General features: G+C 37.8%; 1 non-coding gene across 1 annotated transcript; it reads right to left on the bottom strand.

Moving 5' to 3' along the window:
* Positions 1–720: 720 nt before the first annotated feature.
* LOC117276060 (U2 spliceosomal RNA) lies at positions 721–916 on the bottom strand. The gene has a single exon (XR_004506286.2). It is a non-coding gene; the product is annotated as a U2 spliceosomal RNA (small nuclear RNA).
* Positions 917–12,998: the final 12,082 nt, after the last annotated feature.

Below are 12,998 nucleotides of genomic sequence, written 5' to 3'. Positions count from 1 at the left end.
CTTACTATTCGTTCTTCCTTCTTGTAATCTATGTTTTGAATATAAAGTTAGAGAACTGAAACTGAAAATATTTAATAGGAGTAGTGATACATATGTAATGCTAATATTAAATGGTGAAAAATTCATTCCCCCTTTATATATTTTTCTTAATTATTGTTCCTCTTCCTCTTCTTCTCACTCCATTACGTATGAATTCAATGTGTAGTATTCATTTGGAATGTAAAACGTTTCCAATACTTTTTTTCGTAAAAATAAATGCAAAAAGGATACTTGTTTCGGTTGAAGCTACATCTCTTTATTTAATTAGTAACGTACAATTGTACTCATTATTCTTTAGACACAAACAACATTTAAAAACGATATTTAGCCAAGGAATTTCTTACTATTCGTTCTTCCTTCTTGTAATCTATGTTTTGAATATAAAGTTAGAGAACTGAAACTGAAAATATTTAATAGGAGTAGTGATACATATGTAATGCTAATATTAAATGGTGAATTCAATTTCGTATGAATTCAATGTGTAGTATTCATTTGGAATGTAAAACGTTTCCAATACTTTTTTTCGTAAAAATAAATGCAAAAAGGATACTTGTTTCGGTTGAAGCTACATTCACTAGTGTTGGCTTAAAAGAATTCATCACCTTTTCTTACTATCATTAAATGTTGTTGAGATTACAGCCCGTGGTCCCTAATTTTAAAGACAATATTGCACTAGAATTGGAAGGGTGTGCCAGGCCAAGACAATAGTGCAATGCCAAGGCGACACGTGAAAGCCCCGATAGCAAGCTACCGTGGTAGACTCTCCCCTTTAAAAAATTGAGTTAATATCGTGTGAGTCGATGACTCACATATCAGATATTAAACTGATAAGAACAGATACTACACTTGATCTTAGCCAAAAGGCCGAGAAAGGTATGCTTTTCTTCTTCTCGAGTCACTTAATTTATACCTGATGCTTCTGCTTCTTCTTTTCTCACCCTCGATGTGGGAATAAAATAGCAAGACCAGATAAAGTTCCTTTCATAAAAAACTGAAAGCCTTTTCTTATAGTTACGGCCAAATCTCTGCTTTGCTCGTAGAATATGCTTCCTTAGAAAACAGCTTATTGAGTTCTTTTAACTGGTCATGTAAGTCTTTATGTTTAATTAATATATAATCCCTGTGCCATTGGAAGAATGTTATGTTTAGTTTACCCAATTTGCTCCAACGTTGAAACTCTTACAAATTACAAATAAACTCAAACTACACTGGCTAATAGCATTTAAAAAGACTTTTTTGGGGCAAAACCTCAAACAGAAGAACATTAAATGCATAGGTTACAGTTCTTACGGTTGCAACTTTTAAAACAAGTATCTGTCTGAGCACAAACAGCCTTACCTGCCTAATAATTTCGTTTTTCATTTTTATTGTTTTTGCAGTGAATTTCTGATTAACCGTGCTTTTATAAGTCATTCAATAGTATGCATATCTCTACTCAGACTATATGACCAGTGATAGTAGCTTGGAGGTGCAGGAAGGTGTGGAAAAAGGATGGCGTTGTTACCCCTTCACAGCAACACTCCCAAAAGATCAATTTAATGAAACGTGGGCAATGGAACTGCCAAACACGAGAGTTTCTGCTACTAACAGTGGTTACATTTGTGAATTTCACAAATAGTAACGGTAATGCAGTCTTTACAATATAAGATGAAGTCCAATATATAATCATGCCATGGCACGAGATACACTATCTTTTAGCCAATAATCCCTGAGACTCAAATAAATTAAAAGTTAAAACAGCACGGAGTAATGAGTATGGTTGTTGGGTTCGGCCGAAGCCCTATTTTGGTTTCTAACTCAACCCCTGCAATCAAGTTGGCCGGGCGGCAAAGTGGACCGGGTTTTGGGCCAACCACTGTCCGTGGTGCTAAGCGAATGACATAGATATGATACTTCGTTGTCATTATTGATTTTTTGACCCCAGACTATAGATGTTTTGAGAAAAAAGCCCATGCTAGAATTTTAAAGTATGCTAGTAGGATTTTTCTTAAGCGCCAGAATTTTAAAGCACGCTGGGTAGAATTTTAAAGCACGCAATAGTTATGGTAATCGTCGGGATTTTGCCACAAATTTTATTAGCGGAATTTTTCATCATTGTGCTTGAAATTTCTGGTGATTGTCAGATTTCCTAGTGCTTTAAAATTATGGTGCAAGGCTATTTTCCCAAAACGTTTCTTAACGAGATCAAAATATAAACAATAATTTTAAAAAGATCCATCCACTGTAATTTTGTGTGCTGGTCATGGCTCCGTAAGGAAGCCGGTTAGTGGCATATTTTGTTTTATAACTTTTAAGTTAAAAAATAAAAAGGTAAAGAATTTTGAAGAACAAATGTCAAAGGCTCGAACCTTTTATTTTACTAAGTATATAACTTTAAACTTTATAATTTTCAGGAAAAATCTTGCAAGTTTGTAACCATGCATGGATCAACTCTCAATCTTCAAAAACTAATAAACAGAGAAAAAAGAAGCGTAACCATTCTTATATCATGCCAAGATTACATAATGCAGAAATAATAAATTTTCCATTAGAGAATATGGAAGGGAGAGGAAGCATTAGAAGTTTCTGATATATTATTGTGTGCAAAAAAGTAAAACATTGAGCACTTCTATATAAAATTATTATAAATATGAAGAACATGTTGATGGAAGCTTCTCAAAGAATTTATAAGGCAAATTATATTATCCTATAAGTGACAAATCCTTATTTCATGATCTAGTCGACTAATTTGAGGGGTGAATTATAATTTTCTTTTCTTTTTCGAGGTAGTCGACTAATTTGAGTTCTACTCGACTCGACTTTTCAGGAATAAAATGTAAAAGATAAATTACAGAAAGTGAACGACATAGTGTGTTTTTATACTGGTTCGTATTCAGAGTGAATCCTACGTCCAGTCCCCTTGAGTTGCAATGGTGATCTCTTTCAAGTATGAAGTGGCTTAGTACAAATGTATTGATGTTGTTATACACTAACAACTTATGTCACTCGCTCTTCTCTCTATAATTAATACAATGCCTCACCAGTATTCTTTTCTCTCTCTCTCTTCTCTTCTTTGTTATACAAGGAATCTAAAGCAGACTATATTATTTTGTTTGAAGTAGATCAAAGAGATTGAAGTTAGTTTGATCAAAGTATGTCCTTCCAAAGCTAGTGCAGTAGGTATTTATACTTCTCGAGGCCTTCAAGTCTTGTACATCCTTTTGAGAGATTGTGAACCCAAGGGAGTTGTATTCAGACGAATTCGTAGATTGATTCTTTCCGAGATTGATTCTTCTGCTGACTTGTCTTGACTCGCGGGCTTGAGTGATTTCTTCCTTAAATGAGAGAGTATTCCCCTTGTCAAATTCCTTGATTGATGCCTTCGATTGACGTCATTACGTGGGAGAATCTTTAGCGAATGATTTTGTGCCCATAATCTCCTTTGATTTAGATCCATCCTATAATAACTCTTTTAATTGGTTTTGCTATCTTCTTTGATTGATTTGTCCACTTCTCTTTCCTTTTTCGTTGGATTCATTTCCTCCATTTTATTGCTCATAATCTTTTCTTGCACATAGAGAGTAATTGGTTATTTTGCATTATTAAAATTTACTGAGATCTAACAATCTCCCCCTTTTTGATGATGACAAAATAACAATGAAAATACTTCCCTATTGATCGGCCGCCTTGAGTGTGTTGTAGTCAACTCTATTTTAATCTGCGTTTCTTGGTAGATGTGTCTAGTCGACTCCCCCTCAGTTGGACATTCTGTTGTGCCTCATTCCCCTCATTTGTAGTCGACTCCCCCTTAATTGTATACCGAATGATGTACCTACAAGTTGAAAACAGATCACAAAACAGAAGCAGAAGCAGGAAACACATAGAACCGCAAGCCTTAGGCTTGCTTACTATTTCTTCCCCTTTGTCATCAACAAAACCAAAATAAAAGCAGGGAAATAAAAAGTATTTGTCCTAAGAGTACACCCCATGAGTGAAACATCAGTCGCAAAAACAAGGCAAAAAGAAAATTGTCTTAAACAACCAAACATCAGCGACGCAGAAAGTAGGTAAGAGTGTTGCAAACTGCCTCATTGATGCGATCAAAGCTAGCATTCACTTTGACATAGACCCCATCAATTCTGTCGTGCATTTCTTTGAAAGCCCTTACTGTTTTTTCTACAGTCTTGAGAATCTGCCCTCGAATCTTGGACACGTCGGACCCTGTCTCCTTTGCCATTCCATGGATATCTACAATCTGGCTTTGCATAGAGGTTAAGGAGTTCTTTATGGCAAAGAGTGTTTAATTGATGGAGACAAACTTTTTTGAGAGGTCAGAATCACTTGTACTAGGTGACACACAAGAGCTTTTGCCTTGGAATCGGAGGGGACATTCTTTGTTTGTCACGACCCGAAATTTCCACCTTCGGACTGTGATGGCGCCAAATATTTCACTTGCTAGGCAAGCCAACGTTAGAATAATATTAGTCATTTTTAAAAAATTAAAAAATTTATTAATAAGAAAGGAACAAATGCGGAAGTAAGGTCTGAAATATAGTGAATAATTCATAAAAATAACGGTGTCTAAATACCATCCCAGAATTGGTGTCACAAGTGCAAGAATTCAAGGATTAATATTTGACAAAGAATAGGAGAGAAACAATTATTATAATAATTAATTCATGATTTAAATTTTTTTATGATTTTTCAAGTAAGTAGGCAAACAATCAATTTGACGATGTATAGACACTCGTCACCTCGCCTATACATCGTTCACATGTATTTCACATAACAAATAATTTAAGGGTTCTATTTTCTCAAGTCAAGGTTAACCACGACACTTACTTCGCTTTGCAAATTCCAATCAATTACTCGACCATAACTTTTTCTTTTAAATTTGACTCCAAAAGTTTCAAATCTATTCACAAACAATTCGATATACTCAATACGAATCATTGGAATTAATTCCATATGAATTTAATAATTTTCCGGATAAAAATCCTAAATTTATTTAAATATTCGACAGTAGGACCCACGTCTCAAATCCCGGAAAAACTCGCGAAATTCGAACACCTGTTCCGCTACGAGTTCAACCATACTTAAATTATCCAATTCCGATATCAAATGGACCTTCAAATCTTAAATTCTCATTTTTGGAAGATTTTATAAAAATCTGATTTTTCTTTCCTAAATTCACGGATTCATGATGTAAATGAGTGTGGAATCATGAAATATAATCAATATAGGATAAGAAACACTTACCCCAAGAATCATACTCTTAATCACTCATAATTACCCAAACTCGAAATTAAAGATTAGGGGTTAGAACCTTACCTCTTTGATGAAGAACTTGAGGAATTTCTTGTTGGTTTTCAAGGCTTGGACAAGAATTTGATGAACAAGACACTTTATCTACTATCTCTCTCTATAACACTCTCACTTCTCTCTAAAATTATCAGATAATTGCCCCAAAATAAACCTCAAAACCTATTTATCAAAATGGGGTCGGGTTATGAAAATAAAAAAATTACCCCCTCCGAAAACAGGTATGCGTTCGCACAATGGACAGCACAATTGGTGTGCGGGTCGCAAAATTATCGCAAAAAATTAGTGCCCAGAACTGGGCTGTTCTAGACCATTTTGCGACCAGTTTGCGGTCGCATAACTATTTTGCGATCGCGTAATGATCGCAGAATCGCATTCTGTCAGCCTTTGGTAATTTGGTCATAACCTCTTGTAGGAATATCCAAATGACGAACGGTTTGAAGAGTTAGAAACTAGACTCAAAGATATTTCATTTGATAGTTAATACACCATACACAACTTCGTATCATGAGAGTTATGCTCATTTGAAGTTAGCTCTTGTGCGAACTCACTTGAAACTTTAATCTTATGAAATTTCCAACTTCTATATTCGATGCTGAAACCTATCGAATCAAGTCCGATTGACCTCAAATTTTGCACACAAGTCATAAATGACATAACAGAACTAAGAAAAGTTTTGGAACTAGATTCCAACTCCGATATCAAAAAGTCAACCCTGTGGTCAAACTTAAAAATCTTTAGCCTTTAAATTACTAGTTTCCGTTGGATGGTCATAACTTGAGCTAGGGACCTCCAAATTAAATTCCGTGCATACGCCCAAGTCCCAAATCACGATAGGACCTACCGAAACTATCAAAATACTGATTTGGGTTCGTTTGCTCAAAATATTGACCAAAGTCAACCTAGTTGAATTTTAAGACTCTATTTCACATTTTAATCCATTTTTCACATAAAAACATTCGGGAAAAATTTACGGACTTCGCACGCAAGTCGAGGAGTGACAAATAGAGTTTTTTTAGGTCTTAGAATACAGAATTAATTATTATATTTAAAGATGACATTTTGGGTCATCACATTCTCCACCTCTAAAACAAACGTTCGTCCTCGAACGAAGTTAGAAAAAGTACCTGAGCTGTGAATGTGGATATTTACTCCGCATGCTCCCAGGTTGATGCCTCTACCGGCTGACCTCTCCAGTGCACTCGAATTGAAGGATAACTCTTAGACCTCAACTGTCGGACCTGCCGGCTAGAATAGCCACCGGCTCCTCCTCATAAGTCAAATCTTTGTTTAATTTGACTGAGCTGAAATCTAACACATGGGACGGATCACCATGATATTTCCAGAGCATAGACACATGGAACACCGGATGAACCGCTGATAAACTAGGTGGTAATGCAAGCATGTAGGCTACTTCACCCACCATTTCAAGAATTTCAAAGGGTCTAATATACCTAGGGCTCAACTTGCCTTTCTTTACGAACCTCGTTACACCTTTCATTGGTGAAACCCGGAGTAATATTCTTTCTCCAACCATGAATGCAATATCATGAACTTTATGGTCGGCATAACTCTTTTGCCTAGACTGAGCTGTGCAAAGTTGATCTTGAATAACTTTGACCTTATCCAAGGTATCCTGTACCAAATCGGTACCCAACAACCGAGCCTCTCCCGGTTCAAACCAACCAACTGGAGATCGACATCGCCTTCCATATAATGCCTCATATGGAGCCATCTGAATGCTCGACTGTTAGCTATTATTATAAGCAAACTCCGCAAGTGGCAAGAAATGATCCCAAGAACCTCCAAAGTCTATAACACAAACGCGAAACATATCTTCCAATATCTGAATAGTGCATCTGTCTGTGGATGAAATATTGTACTCAACTCCACCCGCGTGCCTAACTCACGTTGTACAACCCTCTAGAAATGTGAGGTAAACTGCGTACCTCGATCTGAAATAATAGACACGGCCACACCGTGAAGGCGGACAATCTCACGAATGTAAATTTCAGCTAACCTCTCTGAAGAATAGGTAACTGCCACTAGAATGAAATGTGCTAACTTGGTCAACCTGTCCACAATGACCCAAACTGCGTCAAATTTTCTCTGAGTCAATGGGAGCCCAACAACAAAATCCATAATGATACGCTCCCACTTCCACTCAGGAATTTCTAACTTCTGAAGCAAACCACCAGGTCTCTGATGCTCGTACTTAACTTGCTGACAATTCAGATACGGAGCTACATATGCAACTATATCATTTTTCATTCTCCTCCACCAATAATGTTGCCGCAAATCTTAATACATTTTGGCGGTACCTAGATGAATAGAATACTTGGAACTTGTGCCTCTTCAAGGATTAATTCACGAAGCCCATCAATATTAGGCACACAAATACGAACCTGCATTCGCAGAACTCCATCTTTCCCCACAACAACCTGTTTGGCATCACTGTGCTGCACCGTGTCCTTAAGGACAAGTAAATGAGGATCATCATATTTTCGCTCTCGGATATGCTCATAGAAAGAAGACCGAGCGACTGTGCAAGCTAGAACCCGACTGGGTTCTGAAACATCTGCAGCTAACGGTCTCTCACCAATGGGAATATAAGCAAGGCTGCCCATACTCACAGTCTTTTTACTCAAAGCATCGGCCGCCATATTGGCCTTTTCGGGGTGATACAAAATGGTGATATCATAGTCTTTAAACAACTCCTACCAACTTCTATGCCTCAAATTAAGATCTTTTTGTTTGAATAGATACTGAAGGCTACGATGATCAGTAAATACCTCACACGAGACACCGTAGAGGTAATGCCTCCAAATCTTCAGCGCATGAATAATGTCCGCTAATTCTAAGTCATAAACAGGATAATTCTTTTCGTGAACTTTCAACTGGCGCGACGCATATGAAATCAGCCTGCCATCTTGCATTAATACTGCACCAAGCCCAATGTGAGATGCGTCACAGTATACCGTATATGATCCTGAACCTGTGGGTAATACCAACAATGGTGTCGTAGTCAAAGCGGTCTTGGGCTTTTAAAAGCTCAACTCACACTCGTCTGACCATCTGAATGGGGCACCTTTCTGGGTCAGTCTGGTCAATGGGCTTGTTATAAATGAAAACCCTTCCAAGAACCGACGATAGTAACCTGCTAAACCCAGGAAACTCCGGATCTTTGTAGCTGAAGTAGGCGTAGGCCAATTCTGAACAACCTCTATCTTCTTAGGATCCATCTTTATGCCTTCTTCCGATACAACATGTCCCAAAAAGGCAACCGAGTCTAACCAAAACTCACATTTTGAAAATTTGGCATATAACTGATTATTCTTCAAAGTGTGAAGCACACTTCGAAGATACTGCTCATGCTTCTCCCGACTGATGGAGTAAATCAAGATATCATCAATGAATACAACCACAAAAGAATCCAAATAGGGCTTGAACACCCGATTCATCAAATCCATAAATGGTGTTGGGGCATTTGTCAACACAAATGACATCACTAGGAATTCGTAATGCCCATACCGAGTCCAAAAAGTTGTGTTAGGGACATCAGATACCCTAATCTTCAACTGATGGTAACCAAACCTCAAATCGATCTTCAAAAATACCTTGGCATCCTGAAGCTGATCAAATAAGTCATCAATTCATGGCAGCGGATATTTGTTCTTAATAGTTGTTCATGATCAATTACCGAATTGCCAATTAACCTCATGTTAATAAAAACTCTTGTTGCAAACCTTCACAATACTGATAACGAGATGTGAGGCATGAAGACCTCATAATTATTTACCCGAATTAACAATTAACATTTAACGCCACCTGGGCGAGCACCTACCTCGTAGGTTAAAACTCAATAATTACAAAATTCAATATTTTGGCAAATATGCACAGAGAATTTCATACAAGAATTCTCAAATAAGCCTAACATGCATGACTCCCTATTAGTAGTATAGTACAAATTTAATTTCACAAGGGAGAACTTAAACACAAGAATTTTTCCTCATAAGGATCTCATCCTTATATAACTTTCACAGCAGCTCGTAGCCCGGTTTAAACATATCGATTTATATTAAAAATACGAGGATCTCATCCTCAGTTCTGGATCACAAGTAATATTCATATCGTGCCAATAGAAAATTTCCATTTTCTCCTTTTACATAATTTCGGTTACACAAAATCACAACACATAATGAACCCCCACACTCGTAGGGCATATAATTCATAATTTGTAATTAATTATCCGTAAATTACATCAAAACTTATCGAAATGAGTAAGAGAAAGCCACATTTAACCTCACAACTCTTATTAGTGACCAACATGGAATGATAGGCGTAGTTATCTCCATAGAATCTCCCAACAAGAGTAAACACATAAGTAGATTATAGAATTACGAAGTTCATTCATAAGTGGAGCACAATATGAGGACTCGTCTTGATACTCAGAACCGAATCAAGTTAAGGAAATTATTTCTTTATTTAAAATCGAGGTCGTACCTATAACGACACCATCTGATGTAACGACCTCCGCCATACCATAAAGCAAATATAACAACAGATGGGTCTCCACCTCTAGGACGCCTTCTACCCGCTTGTCCTCTACCTCTAACGGTCTGACCTCCACCTCTAGGTACCTGACCCCTACCATAAGTACCCCTGCCTCTAGACGAGGCACCACTGAAACCACCGAACTGACGAGGCCTTATATCAGACCTCTACCTTCTCTCATGTGCAAGAACCATCTAGATCCTCCTCGCGACATTAGCAACCGTCTGAAAAGAAATCTCACTTCCGGTCTCCTTGGCCATCTAAAGCCTGATAGGGTGAGTGAGTCCCTCAATAAACCTCCTCACTCTCTCTCCCTCAGTAGGTAGTAAAAGGAGAGCATGACGAGCCAAATCCACAAAACGGGACTCATACTGAGTAACAGTCATACTGCCCTTCTGTAGACGCTCAAATTGCTTGTGGAAGTCCTCTCTCAGTGTGACAGAAAGGAACTTCTCCAGAAATAACTGAGAGAATTGCTCCCAGCTAAGTGCAGGCGATCCAACTAGTCTAGTCAATGTATAATCCCTCCACCACCTCCTAGTAGAACCCTCATCTGAAATACAGCAAAATCAACCACATTGGTCTCAACTATGCCCATGTTCTGCAGCACCTCATGGCAACGTTCAAGATAATCCTGTGGGTCCTCAGAAGGTGTACCACTAAAGTGGACTGGAAAGAGCTTGGTAAACTTATCCAGTCTTAATAAGGCCTCAAAAGACATGGCGGGCCTATCACCGGTCTGTGCCGCAATAACCGGCTGAACTACCCCAACTGGAGGGGCTGCTGGAACCTAATTCTGGGGAGCTTTCTGCTCCGTAGTGGGAGTAGTGGGAGTTTGTGCTCCTCCCCCAGCCTGTGAGATGGCTGGCGCCACTAGAAATGTACCATTATGGGCCTCGCTCTCCATAAGACTCACCAAACGGACTAGAGCGTCCTGAAGCACTGGAGTGGCTATGAACCTTCCGGGACCTAAACTGGTCCAATTGGTACATTCTGAACTGGAACCTCCTCCTGAAGATCCACCTAAGGTTCTACAACAGGTGCGGCTGCTCGAGCTCTGGACTGAGCTCTACCTCTGCTTCTACCTCGGCCTCTAGCGCGACTTCGACCTCGACCTTTGCCCCTAGTCGTAGCTGTCACTAGGGGCTCTGGCTTATGTCCGGTTGTAGATGCAGTGCGTGTTCTCGCCATTTGTGAGAGGACAAGAATAGAAAAGTTCAATCGTCAATGATAGAATAAAATCGCATGACAGAGTAGAATAGAAGTGAAACTGTTCCTAAACTCCATAACCTCTAAAAGACAAGTACAGACGTCTCTGTATCGATCCTTCAGACTCTACTAAGCTTGCTCGCGACTCGTGAGACCTATGTAACCTAGTGCTCTGATACCAACTGTCACGACCCGAAATTCCCAACTTCGGACCGTGATGGCACCTAACATTTCACTTGCTAGGCAAGCCAACGTTAGAATAATATTATTTATTTTTAAACATTTTAAAAATTTATTAATAACAAAGGAACAAATGTGGAAGTAAGGTTTGAAATATAGTAAATAATCCATAAAAACAACGGTGTCTAAATACCATCCCAGAATTGGTGTCACAAGTGCAAGAATTCAAGGATTAATATTTGACAAAGAATATGAGAGAAATAATTATTTAATAATTAATTCATGATTTAAAATAATTTATGTTTTTTCAAGTAAGTAGGCAAACAATCAATTTGACGACGTATAGATACTCGTCACCTCGCCTATACATCATTCACATGTATTTCACATAACAAATAATTTAAGGGTTATATTCCCTCAAGTCAAGGTTAACCACGATACTTACCTCGCTTTGCAAATTCCAATCAATTACTCAACCATAACTTTTCCTTTTAAATTTTTCTCCAAAAGTTTCAAATCTATTCACAAATAATTCGATATACTCAATACGAATCATATGAATTAATTCCATATGAATTTAATAATTTTCCGGATAAAATTCCTAAATTTATTTAAATATTCGACAGTAGGACTCACATCTCAAATCCAGAAAAAACTCGCGAAATTCGAACACATGTTCCGCTACGAGTTCAACCATACTTAAATTATCCAATTCCAATATTAAATGGACCTTTAAATCTTAAATTCTCATTTTTGGAAGATTTTATAAAAATCTGATTTTTCTTCCCTAAATTCATGGATTCATGATGTAAATGAGTGTGGAATCATGAAATATAATCAATATAGGATAAGGAACACTTACCCCAAGAATCATACTCTTAATCACCCATCATTACCCAAACTCGAAATTGAAGATTAGGGGTTAAAACCTTACCTCTTTGATGAAGAACTTGAGGAATTTCTTGTTGGTTTTCAAGGCTTGGACAAGAATTTGATGAACAAGACACTTTATCTACTTCCTCTCTCTATAACACTCTCACTTCTCTCTAAAATCATCAGATAATTGTCCCAAAATAAACCCCAAAGCCTATTTATCAAAATGGGGTCGGATTATGAAAATACGAAAATTACCCCTCCGAAAATAGGTATGCGGTCGCACAATGGACCGCACAATTAGTGTGCGGGTTGAAAAATGATTGAACAAATAGGTGCCCAGAACTTGGCTATTCTGGACCATTTTGCGACCAGTTTGCGGTCGCATAACCATTTTGCGATCGCATAATGGTCGCAAAATCGCATTTTGTCAAGAAGAGTTAGAAACTAGATTCAAAGATATTTCATTTGATAGGTAATAAACCATACACAACTTCATATCATGAGAGTTATGTTTATTTGACATTAGCTCTTGTGCGAACTCACTTGAAACTTTAATCTTATGAAATTTCCAACTTCTACATTCGATGCCGAAACCTATCGAATCAAGTCCGATTGATCTCAAATTTTGCACACAGCTCATAAATGACATAACGGAACTATGAAAAGTTTTGGAACTGGATTCCAACTCCGATATCAAAAAGTCAACACCGTGGTCAAACTTGGAAATCTTTAGCCTTTAAATTACTAGTTTTTGTTAAATGGTCATAACTTGAGGTAGGGACCTCCAAATTAAATTTCGGGCATACGCCCAAGTCCCAAATCACGATACGGACCAACCG

Source organism: Nicotiana tomentosiformis, unplaced genomic scaffold (genome assembly GCF_000390325.3).
Source record: "Nicotiana tomentosiformis unplaced genomic scaffold, ASM39032v3 Un00353, whole genome shotgun sequence".
Lineage (NCBI taxonomy): Eukaryota > Viridiplantae > Streptophyta > Magnoliopsida > Solanales > Solanaceae > Nicotiana > Nicotiana tomentosiformis.
Note: the sequence above shows the minus strand (reverse complement) of the source record. Positions and strands in the feature narration are given on the sequence as shown.